Source organism: Ursus arctos, unplaced genomic scaffold (genome assembly GCF_023065955.2).
Source record: "Ursus arctos isolate Adak ecotype North America unplaced genomic scaffold, UrsArc2.0 scaffold_12, whole genome shotgun sequence".
In the NCBI taxonomy this organism is placed as follows: Eukaryota; Metazoa; Chordata; class Mammalia; order Carnivora; family Ursidae; genus Ursus; species Ursus arctos.
The window spans coordinates 43666282-43679174 of NW_026622786.1; the positions used below are offsets into that span (position 1 = coordinate 43666282).

Here is a 12893-nt window from a genome sequence, read left to right on the forward strand (position 1 = left end):
GAGGAAATGTTAGAAGTCTTTTTCCTATGTAGATATAAAGACATGCCAGAAAAGGCTATAATTATTTGAATTCATGACATATCTTTCTTCTAAAAGTACTTTGAAACTATATAAATGAATTTATCCTGAAAGGACTCCTGAGAAACAGAGGTGTGTTTAGTCCAATTTAATAAGTGACACTAAAGTTTGCTGGATCACCTGGATCACACAGACTAGCTTTGATTCTTGCTCAAAATGGCATGACTCAACTAAGCTGTCTCATATAGTTTCATCTTTGATAAAATAGTAAAAATGTACATTATTTTAAGTTCTGGCACAAGAAAAGCTATTTTAGCAGTGGAATCAACTAATGCTCCAAATCCACTTGGACAATTTTATCAGTTATGGTCCATTTGGCTGGCAGTAAAAGCAACCCAATGGTGTAACAATTGGAAAATTTATTATCTCACAAAAGAAGAAGTCTAGGGGTAGTTAATTGACTCAGCGGCTTATCATTGTCATCAAAGACCCAGGTTCTTTCCAGCTCTGCCGCTCCTTTCTCAATAACAGCATTACCCTCAGGCTGGTAGCAAAATGGCTGCCGCTGTTCCGGGCATCACATTCAGACACAATACCATTCAGAGGAATACAGAAATGTATCTTCTCAGAACTCTCTCTCAAGATTGTTCCTCAGAACCCCTCTCCCTCCCTTACCTAGCAGACTGTGCCTCTAGTTTTGTTGGCCAGGTCTCGGTCTCACGTCCATCACTGAACCAAATACTACCAAAGAAAGTGATTGACATTTAAGCAAATCAAGCTCGGGGCAGCTTCTTTTGAAACACATGACTGCATGGGAGACAAGGATATACCTAAACAAAATCAAGGTTCTGGTGGAAAGGATTCAGGGTGGGCAAACAACAGTGTCTATCAGAATTAGTCCTCTTCAAAGCCCCATCTATACACTAAGGATAGATTTCAAATACCAAGGAAGTGAATTTTAGCTCTGCTTTAGTCCCAGGAAAGATTGTTGTAAACTCCAGATCCAAATCCCAAGAATCCTGTTGATATCTGATCCAGAGCTGCTATAGTCTAATTGTTTGTGTCTCCCCAAAATTCATCTGTTAAGATCCTAATGATCAAAATGATGATTTTAGAAGGTGGGGTCTTTGGGAGGCAGTTGGTGCCCTTACAAAAGAGACCCAAGGGAGCTCTTAGCCCCTTCCAACAGTGAGGACACAGTGAGAAGTTGCGATCTATAAACCAGAAAGCAGACCTACCCCAGACACTGAATCTGCTAGCACCTTGATCTTGGACTCCCCAGTCTCCAGAACTGTGAGAAATAAATTTCTGTTGTTAACAAGCCACTCAGTTTCTGCAACTTTGTAATAGCACCCCAAAAGGATTAAGACAACAGCTTTAATCAGCAAAGGTGATCATCAGTATTTGGTTATTCATGGTCCAAAATAGAGATGAATCTGGGCCTGGGTATTAACATTAATTAAAACAAGAATGACTGTTTAATGTCCAGTGTAGCTGCAGTCTTATTTGGGAACTTACACACATTAAATCTAATTTAAATTGTAGACTGATATTCAAAATTTGCTTGGGGAGCTCTCGAACGTTCAGTGTAAAATTTAAAGTATATGGAATTAAATTACTGGAACACTTTCCTTCATTTCCCTTCATTCTAGCCCGTAAGTGTGAACTGCTGAGTTTCCAGACCAACTTGGAAAAAATAAATCAGATTTCAAGTAGATATTTCAGATTAACTTGAACATTAGCTATCTTTTTGGAGTGACAGCTATGTATTTGCCAAATGCTATAGTTAGAACACATCCAGACACTCTGTAGGGAACTTTCCTAATCCAACACTTTGCATATATGCTCTTTTCAAATTCACATGTTCTTAAAAATAAGTGGATTTTAAAATGCTGCCAATATACCTAAAGATGCCAGTCCAATTTAGACAGAAACTTAAAAGACTACCTCAATTTGAGTGAGGCAACTGTCAAAAATAAGAAGGCGTTCAGGAAATCTATTGACGAGGTTCTGGACAGGTCCAGTGTAAAATCTTCTCAACTGCTTCTAGCGCCAGCTTTAGATGCCTGTGAACTAAACTGCAACTCAGGTCTTTATATTGTAAGAGACGTCCAAAACCGCAAAAGTTTTCCAATAAAAGGAAACTCCTGATGTTCATGTGAGTTGTACATCAATTTCTTCAACCCTGTGCTAAGCTTCTGTGAGCCTCAGCTACAGGCAAGGCAGTGAGCTACGGCACCTTTCCCCAGTTCTCGTGAATTCTTTGAAGTTTATTTGCAAAGACACACGGACTCCCCACTTCGCGTTCACACCAGCTCAAAGGCAGTTCTGTCTTCACCCATAAACTCCTTTCAAATGAAAGTTTACTCTATTCAGGAATTCAGAAGTATTTTTGATATATATACGAGGAAATATCTCTGGACTTCAAATAATAAAGCCTGTAAGGGCGCCTGGGTAGCTCAGTTGGTTAGTTGACCAATACTTGATTTTGGCTCAGGTCATGATCTCAGGGTCGTGAGATTGAGCCCTGCATGAGGCTCTGCGCTGGGCATGGAATCTGCTTGAGATTCTCTCTCTCTCCCTCTCCCTCTGCTCCTCCCCACCCCGCACAGGTGCCCTCTCTCTCATAAATAAATAAATAAATAAATAAATAAATAAATAAATAAATAAATAAATAAATAAAATATTTAAAAAAATAAAGCCTGTAGGTTTCATCAACATACATGAACACTAGCTACTTGAAAGCTGTCAGTCATCTTTCTTCTGGAATATTTGGTGAAGAGATGCTTGGTTAGAGAAAGCCAAATGAAGTTACTAGATCAGGGGCACCTGGGTGGCTCAGCTGTTAAGCGTCTGCCTTCGGCTAGGGTCATGATCCCAGGGTCCTGGGATTGAGCCATGCATCGTGCTCCCTGCTCAGCGGAAGCCAACCTATCCCTCTCACACTCCCCTTGCTTGTGTTCCCTCTCTCGCTGTCTCTCTCTGTCAAATAAATAAATAAAATTAAAAAAAAAAAGTTACTAGATCAGGCTCTGATAGATTAAAGGAGAATGTCAATGACTCCAAAGCCTGCAATATGATTTTAAGCCATTTTACTGGTTAATTCCTATGATTCCTTTTGCAGTCAACCATTTTTCTGCATTTTTTTCTCCCACTACACAGATTTCCAAAACTAAAGTCTCTGAGGTAAGAGAAAAGTACAACGTGGGGCCTTCATGACTGTGGCCTGTGAGAGAGGAAGGTTGGCATACGAGGCACTTACCGAGATGAGAGAGAAGTCACCAGGTAGAAAGAGGTTGCCTAGAATTAGAAATCTCTTCTTTCCTGCCCATTCCTCAGCTGCAGTTCATTCCTTTATCTATTATCTTCTTCCCTCCTTTTTTTCTCCTCTTCTTCCTCCTTCTTCAGTCTCTGAAACACAGAAAAAACAGTTTAAAAAAAACATGCCATGCAGTTAAAAGAAAGATACTACAATGCATCTATTATGGTGTTTGCAGTCTGTTCCATTCCCCTACCACCTACAGTCCCCCATGCATGCCCCCATTTACTAAAGAAAAGCCCTTCTTTGCAGCGCGGCTCTTTCTCCCCCCGCATTCACATCACCACTGCTCCCAGGGAGGATAAGAGCTACCTAGAGGTCACTAGATTTTGCATGTGAAGATGAGGGCAATTGTTTTTAGAAAGAAGAAAAAAAAAAGTGCAGGATTCAAGGAGATAAAAAAGACCTTAGAAGGCAATGAGAGGCCATGGAAGTGAAGAGCCCCATCTGCCTAAACTTGACAGTCAATTTGAGGTTGAGTGCAAGGGGTATGGTGGGGATTTAGGGGTATGGGAGATATACAGGCTGTATGGGCACTGGGACATTGTCCACTGCAGAAGCATGTCTGCCACATAGGAGACATTTAATAAATAATATTCAATTAACTAAGAACAAGAGAAATGCAGACAAAAATTTTGTAAGTACAGAGTAACAAATTAGATTACCTCGTATATATTTTTTCTTTTTTTTAATTTTAATATTTTATCCAAATTCAATTTAGTTAACATATACTGCATTATTAGATTCAGGGGTAGAATTTCGTGATTCATCACTTGCGTATAACATCCAGCGCTCATTATACCAAGTTCCCTCCTTAATGCCCACCCAATTACCCCACCCTCTCACTTACTTCCCCTCCAGCAACCCCCAGTTTGTTCCGTATAGTTAAGTCTCTTATGGTTTGCCTCTCTCTCTGTTTTTACCTTATTGTATTTTTCCTTCCCTTCCCTATGTTCATCTGTTTTATTTCTTAAATTCTATATATGAGTGAAATCGTATGGTATTTGTCTTTCTCTGACTGACTTACTTAGCATAATACCTTCTAGTTCCATTCACGTTACTGCAAATGGCAAGATTTTATTCTCTTTATGGCTGAGTAATATTCCAGTGTATATGTATAGCACATCTTCTTTATTCATTCATCAGTAAATGGACATCTGGGCTCTTTCCATAGTTTGGCTATTGTGGGCATTGTTGCTATAAACACTGGTGTGCATATGCTCCTTTGAATCACTATTTTTGTATTCTTTGGGTAAATCTTAGTAGTGCGATTGCTGGATCATATGGTAGTTCTACTTTTAAATTTTTGAAGAACCTCCATACTGTTTTCCAGAGTGGCTGCACCAGTTTGCATTCCCACCAACAGTGTAGGAGGGCTCCCCTTTCTCCACATCCTCACAAACATTTGTTCTTTCCTGACTTCTTCATTTTAGCCATTCTGACCGGTGTGAGGTGGTATCTCATTGTGGTTGGATTTGTATCTCCCTGATGCCAAGAGATGTTGAGCATTTTTTCATGTGTGTGTTAGCCATTTGTATGTCTTTTTTGAAGAAATGTTTGTTCATTTTATATTTTCCAAGAGTCTTCAATAAAGATTTGAATTGCTGTTGCTTACTTTTGTTTGATGGATTAGAGTTCTATCTGTGAGTCTCCCTGCCCTGGCTTTTATTCCAGTTACACACACACCTTGTCATCCACAGTGTGGAGAATTGATGTCATTTAGCAAACTGCAGAGCTAGGGTTAGAACTAGGTTTGGCTGTTGTGGATGAGCATTTCAGTGACAGGATAAATTTGCTTTTTACATGTAAGGATGTCTCCACAAGAAAACCACAGAATTCATACCACTTTAATATATTGTTTTAGAGGGGAAATAGTGACAAATGCTTTATTCTTACAAGCGAAGCAGTAGGATGAAGGTAAATGTGTGAGACGTTCTTATACTTTCAAAAATAGTGTTTGAACATCTGCTGGGTGCCAGGCATTATGCTAGGTGCAATGTAGAGTAAGGAAATATGGTTGAGGCCTAAGAAAATCAGAAATTCTGATTTAGATAGTGGTATGATAAATGCACTTCTCATGTTATGAAAATGGAAGTAAAAAATTTTATGGAGAGGTCCTCTTATAAAATTAGTATAGAACCTTCTATTTAGTAATCTCATCGAGATCTCACAGTATGGGGACCAGGAGACCTTCCTTCTGGGAATGCTTTTTTCTTTTTTGGAAACTTCTCTCTCCCTAACTCCACACATGTGGAAGTTCTAATGAGGGCTGCGTGTGATAGAACCCCATTTTGAGGGGACACACTTGCTGAGTCTGAAGGTCGGCATGTGACCCAAACCAGGCAGGGATGCAGCTGGAGGCTTTATTTCCTACCAAGTAGAGGAAGTTTGCCTTAAAGAAATTTTTTTGCATTTTTTTTTTTAGCACATCCATTACCTTCAACTTACTCTTTTTTAAAAATTATTATTTCTTGATGAGAATATTTAAGTTCTACTCTCTTAGCAAACTTCAGTTATACAGTCTAGCATTGTCAACTACAGTCACCATGTCTTACATTATATCCTCAGAGCCTATTCATCTTAAAACTGAAAGTTTGTACCTTTTTGCTAGCTTCTCTATTTTCCCCCTCTCCCCAGTCCCTGGCAATCACTTTCCTACTCTCTGTTTCTATGAGTTTGACTTTCTTTTTTTAGGTTCCACATATAAATGATACCATACAGTATCTATACTTCTCTGTTGGTTATTTCACGTAGCATAATGCCCTCCTGGAGGGCATTTTATCCATGTTGTTGCAAAAGACGGAATTTCCTTTTTTTTTTTTTAGTTGAATAATATTCCACTGTACACATATACCACATTTTCTTGACCCATTCATCCAAAGACACTTAGGTTGTTTTCCTACTTGGCTACGGTGAATAATGCTGCAATGAAAACTGGAATCCAGATATCTCTTTAAGACAATGGTTTTGTTTCATTTGGATATATATCCAGGAACGAGATTGCTAGATCATACGGTAGTTCTACTTTTATTTATTTATTTATTTATTTATTTAATGTTTTTTTATTACATTATGTTAGTCACCATACAGTACATCCCTGGTTTCTGATGCAAGGTTCGATGATTCATTAGTTGCGTATAACACCCAGTGCACCATGCAATATGTGCCTTCCTTACTACCCATCACCAGTCTATCCCATTCCCCCACCCCCCTCCCCTCTGAAGCCCTCAGTTTGTTTCCTATGATTAAGAGTCTCCTATGGTTTGTCTTCCTCTCTGGTTTCATCTTCCTTTATTTTTTCTTCCCTTCCCCTATGATCTTCTGTTTTGTTTCTTAAATTCCACATATCAGTGAGTTCATACAATTGTCTTTCTCAGACTGACTTATTTTGCTACCATAATACCCTCTAGTTCCATTCACGTCATTGCAAATGGTAAATATACATATATATATAGCACATCTTTTTCGATTCATCTGTTGATGAGCATCTGGGCTCTTTCCATAGTTTGGCTATTGTGGACATTGCTGCTATAAACATTAGAGTGCAGGTGCCCCTTTGGATCACTACATTTGTATCTTTGGGGTAAATACCCAGGAGTGCAATTGCTGGGTCATAGGATAGCTCTACTTTCAACCTTTTGAGGAACCTACCATCCCTTCCACAGTGACTGCACCAGCTTGCATTCCCACCAACAGTATAAGAGGGTTTCCCTTTCTCTGCATCCTCCCCAACTCCTGTTGTTTCTTGTGTTGTTAATTTTCTTCTTGTAATTGAGTTCAAGTTTCAAAGCACTGTGGTCTGAAAACATGCAGGGAATAATCCCAATCTTTTCATACCAGTTGAGACATGATTTGTGACCCAGTATGTGATCTATTCTGGAGAATGTTCCATGTGAACTTGAGAATAATGTGTATTCCATTGCTTTAGGATTGAATGTTCTGACTGTATCTGTGAAGTACATCAAATACATTTGGTCCAGTGTGTCATTCAAAGCCCTTATTTCCTTGTTGATTTTCTGCTTGAATGACTTGTCCATTGCAGTGAGGGGGGTGTTAAAGTCCCCTACTATTATTGTATTATTATCGATGAGTTTCTTTGATTTTGTTTTTAGTTGGCTTATATAATTGGCTGCTCCTATGTTAGGTGCATAAATATTTACAATTGTTAGATCTTCTTGTTGGATAGACCCTCTAATTATGATATAGTGTCCTTCCTCATCTGTTATTACAATCTTTGGTTTAAAATCTAATTTGTCTGATATAAGGATTGCCACCTCAGCTTTCTTCTGATGTCCATTAGCATGATAAATGGTTTTCCACCCCTTCACTTTAAATCTGGAGGTGTCTTTGGGTCCAAAATGAGTCTCTTGCAGACAGCATATTGATGGGTCTTGCTTTTTTACCTGATTTGATACCCTGTGTCTTTTGATTAGGGCATTTAGCCCATTTACATTCAGAGTAATTATTGAAAGATATGAATTTAGTGCCCTTGTATTACCTATAAAGTGACTGTTACTGTATGTATTCTGTGTTCCTTTTTGGTCTGTGTTACTTTTGGGCCCTCTCTTTGCTTAGAGGATCTCTTTTAATATTTTTTGCAGATATGGTTTGGTGATCACAAATTCCTTTAGTTTCTGTTTCTCCTGGAAGCTTTTTATCACTCCTATTTTGAATGACATCTAGCTGGATAAAGTATTCTTGGCTGCATATTTTTCTCATTTAGCACCCTGAATAAATCATGCCAGTCCTTTCTGGCCTGCTGGGTCTCTGTGGATAGGTCTGCTGCCAGTCTAATGTTTCTACCCTTGTAGGTTACAGATCTCTTGTCCTGAGCTGTTTTCAGGATTTTTCTCTTTGTCTCTGAGATTTGTAAGTTTCACTATAGTATGTTGGGGTGTTGACATATTATTATTGATTTTGAGGGGGGTTTCTCTGTGCCTCCTGGATTTTGATGCCTGTTTCCCTCCCCGTATTAGGGAAGTTCTCCACTATAATTTGCTCCAATATACCTTCTGCCCCTCTCTCTCTTTCTTCTTCTTCTGGGATCCCAGCTATTCTAATATTGTTTCACTTTATGGTATCATTTATCTCTCCAATTCTCCCCTCATGATCTAGTAGTTGTTTATCTCTCTTTTTCTCGGCTTCTTCATTCTCCATAATTTGGTCTTCTATATCACTAATTCTCTTAGACTAGTTTAGATTTTAGTTCTCTTATTTCTCTAGGAAGGGATTCTCTAGTGTCTTCTATGCTTTTTTCAAGCCCAGCTAGTATCTTTATAATCATTATTCTGAACTCTAGTTCCTACATCTTACTTATGTCCATACCGATTAGGTCCCTGGCAGTCAGTACTGCCTCTTGTTCTCATGTTGTCATTCTTGCAGAAAGTGGTCGCTTTTCTATTTGTAGAGTTGTAGCTATTCTTTTCTTAGATCTCCGGTTGAGTTTTCAGGTGTTCAGACTGATTGATTAGCTATCAAGCTGAATAACTGGGACAAGACAAAATTTAGGTCTCCTACTTCTCTGCCCTCTTGGACTCCTCCCTCTCTACTTTTATTTCTTGAGGAACTTCCATACTGTTTCTCAGAGTGGCTGTGCCAGTTTACATTCCCACCAACAATGTATGAGGGTTCCCTTTTCTCCATATCTTCAACAGCATTTGTTATCTGGTGTGTAAAGAGAAAAGGTAAGAGATGGAGAGAGAGAGCTGGGAGAGCAAGAGTCCCTGTCTCCAGTGTGCCAGCATCACTGTTCTCTCCTGCAGACAATGGAACCAATAAAGTCCCATTTTTGACTAGACTAGCTTGAGTTGGGTGTTTTGTCCCTAGCAATCAAAATACTTCTAACTAATATACTTAATAAATTTAAAGTAGTTTCTCTCACTAAACAAAGGACTTAGCTAAACCAAATCATTATTTTGTGAGTCTTACTAAAATAGGCTTTGGAAAACAAAGACTCTAGTTAACATCCCAAGTTTACCACAAACTAGTTTAGTAACCTTTGCTTACCGCCCTTGCACTGTGGTTTTCAACACCACCTGTATAAAGCAATAATGATATATACATCACAAGGTTGTCCTAAGGATCCTGTTAATAGTGTGTAATAAACACTGTGAGTGTGGGTCTCTCCATGAAAGGTGGTCATTGTTATATACCCACTGTGACAAACCAGAATCATTAAAGGAAGCAACAGTTACAGATACATTGGTGCTATTCTGGAAGAATGTGGCCTGGAGTAATTAAAGGAGTTTAAAGGCATTCCTCAGTCAGATGGGAAGAGAATTATGTCTGTGTTAAGTGAACTCACAGAGATTATTCAGAGCAAAGTCAGAAGAATTATTTTGTCACAAGATGCTCCAGATAAATGACCTGATGGAGCACATAGATGAATTCTTCATAGAGTTTATGAGTAATTATTCAGTATAATAAGTTTCTTTCCTGTAAGTAAAATTGTTTGGAGAAAGAAAGTGAAAGAAATAACACTTCTAGAAATAATTTACCCTTCTCTGAAAATTCCTGTGTTTTGTTTTGTTTTACAATGGTCTAAGCATATTAACTGGACACCTTGATGAGACTCTGTATAGATTAGGGATGCCTATACATAGTCAATAACCACAGAAGTTGCACCATTAGATCACTGGGGAACTTTAAAACTAATCTTAACTATTGATTTATGCAAAGGGTTCTGGCAAATTGTCTTAGATGAAGAATCTGGAACTGAAATGGCATTTGTAATTCTTGGTTGTGTGTGCATTCAATGTCACACTCTTTGGATCAATGACCTACTTTTCAAAATTTGGCAAGTGGTTCAGCCATTTGCAGTAGCTACAGAGGCATCATCAGAATGTGTAACCAAAGTGTAAAAAGTCATTTGGGACAGCTCAAATTACTGCCAATTGAAAACCATAAGACTGATTTTAAATGAAACTTTAAAGTATCAACTTTTAAATCCCAGAAGTGAAATACCCCACAGAAGATGGAAATGTACAAGTAGACCTTTCTCCCCACCAATTTCCCTCACCCTTATCATGTGAAACAAAAAAGACTCCTTCAATCATCGGAGAGTATCTGCAACCAAAATGCAGCTGTCACTTTCTGTATGATGCTTCCCCTGAGCCTCCACCATGGCTTTCACCTCTCAGGCAGAGTAAATAATTTCCTGTGTGGTCTCTTACAGCACATTGTTCAACACCTATTAGTATGGCCCTTATCATGTCATATCACGGTCACTAAAATAAGTGTTTATTTTCTACTCATGACTTCCATGAAGTCCTAAGCCTTATTTGTCTTTCCTCCTTGAGACCTAAGACTTGGGCTCAATAAACATTCACTGAATATTGTATTTTCCTCTTACAGGAAGGAAACTTATCCCTGCTGAGAAGTTAAATATTGAACCCTGAGTAATTTTATAAGAGTTCCATCTTCACAATGACCTTCAGAGAAGTATGCTTTGTCCTCATGTATGTGACTATTAAAGATACTTAATAAGAAACCAATGACTTTTTTAAGATAATTGAGCCCTTTTGGCTACATAGAAGCCAAATCATTTAACTTAGAGAGTAAGTGAGTCAGTTGAGGTGATAGCCATGGAAAATGGCCTACCCTGGGGAAAAAGCAGCTTTACTGAGACAAAGTGAAATGTGCTTCTTCAAGGTTGTTGGTTATAGAGGTGAAGCAGGGCTGAAGATTATTTCAAATCTGGACTATTGCACTAGGACAGGTGTCTGATTTAACTCAGCATAGGGAATGGGATTTGTTTATCCAGATCCTACAGCATTAAGACATTTTTGCAAAATTAAAACTTCTAGATTGGTCTTGAAGGCTCCAGATGTTTCATTTTCCTTCAGAATGTGAGTACTCCATCAGATAAAAGTTTGAGATCAGGTATTCTTTTAAGACCACGCTAGAATAATTTACTTTTGAAGAAAAGAATTACCAAAGAAAAAAAGAAAAATATTTGCCTTCTATTCAGAAAGACTATTTAGCAATCACAAAAGCTCTGATGAAATCAGGATTTCCAGAACAGTGATTCCTGAAGAAAGTCAGAATGATCTGAGCCTTACTCCATATATTTGGAATCAATCCCAAAGTGAGACTCTGAAGCAGGTGGCACCTGGGGTTTGAAATTGGTGTTCTAGATTAACACTATACTGGCTTCTTGTTTAGAAAATGTACAGAAGAAAAAACAGAAAGCTTAAGAAAGAAGCTTGAAAAGCCAATTCCTGTATATTTTAAGGCAACGATTCTCTAACTGGCATCATTTGGGGACCTAATAATGCATATCCTCAGGTCCAGCCCTGTCTCAAAAATCTGCATTAGAGGGGCACCTGGGTGGCTCAGTTGGTTAAGCTTCTGCCTTCGGCTCAGGTCAAGATCCCAGGTCCTGGGATAGAGGCCCATGTCGATCTCCTTGCTCAGTGGGCAGCCTGCTTCTTCCTCTCCCACTCCCCCCTGTGCTCACTCTCTCTCTTTCTCTCAAATATGTAAATAAAATATTTTTTAAATATCGCCATTAGATCACCATTTAAAAAATTTCTTACAGACTCACTTTCAAAAGGAGGATGTGGGTCTTGCTAAGCAAAAGATTTTATGTTGTGAGAAGAGAACGAGAGTTGAAGCATTGATCTTGAATGTGTGGAATATGGTTTCATGTGCTACCTGTTGATTTATTGATGATGACAAGATATGGATGGGCCCAGTCAGTCAAATTATCTGTTAGCCTACTAGCTGTGTTTCCAAGTTGAACGATCCATGTTCTAAGAGCCCTTTTGAACCATGAGCTAATTTCAGGATGAAAGATTAAAGAGTTGTATCATGACAGCAACATGTTTGTAGGTAATAAGCAGTGCTATTTTCTGACACTCTTGTTTTAAATAAAGTAGGCAATTTAATTTGTATGGGTATGCATTCTTTCCAAGAGACCTAAATGTGTTTTAAATTTCCACTTTTAAAGTAGCTCATAAATATTGAATATATCCTAAATTGGTCTTCAGGCCAAAAAGTTGCTCACCTCTGGTGAATCTGTGCTAGGCACTGGACACCAAGGGGTTAATGAAGCAGCGCTGCTGAGTGCTTACTATACTCAAGGCACTATAAGAAGTTCTACACAGACACCATCTCATTTAACCTTCATACCAACCCTATGAGGTAGCTACTAGTAGTATTCCTATTTTACATATGAGGAAAATGAGGCTTGGAGACATTAAGAAACTTGAATACAGTCATTTTGCCAGTAAGTGCTGGAATTCAGATTTGAATTCAGGCCTGTCAGACTCTGAACTTGTGTGTCTCAAGAACTAAGGGTACATGCAGGCCTGGCTGGTTCTCTTAATCAGACTAAGAATGAGGAAACAGTCATATTTGGTTGCATGGTTAAGTTTAAACTAAGGAGCAAGAAAGTTGCTGCTCCCTTTCTAGACTAGGAGGGAGTAGTAAGAAACAGTTTTCTACTGTCTGCTGTGATCTATAAAAGTGACAAGACTTGCCAGGCAGCGGGTAGGGGGCTTTCAAAGTCTACACTTCAGCCAAATTCTGCCCATCATGAACCTTTCAAGAGACC

The 12893-nt window shown here is 38.7% G+C and overlaps 1 long non-coding RNA gene across 1 annotated transcript in view; it reads right to left on the minus strand.

Moving 5' to 3' along the window:
- Window positions 1-3280: 3280 nt before the first annotated feature.
- Window positions 3281-12893, minus strand: part of LOC113254246 (uncharacterized) — an 84783-nt gene continuing 75170 nt past the window's right edge. The window contains exon 6 of the long non-coding RNA XR_003315726.3: window positions 3281-3429. This is a non-coding gene — a long non-coding RNA (uncharacterized LOC113254246). The remainder of the gene's footprint in view (window positions 3430-12893) is intronic.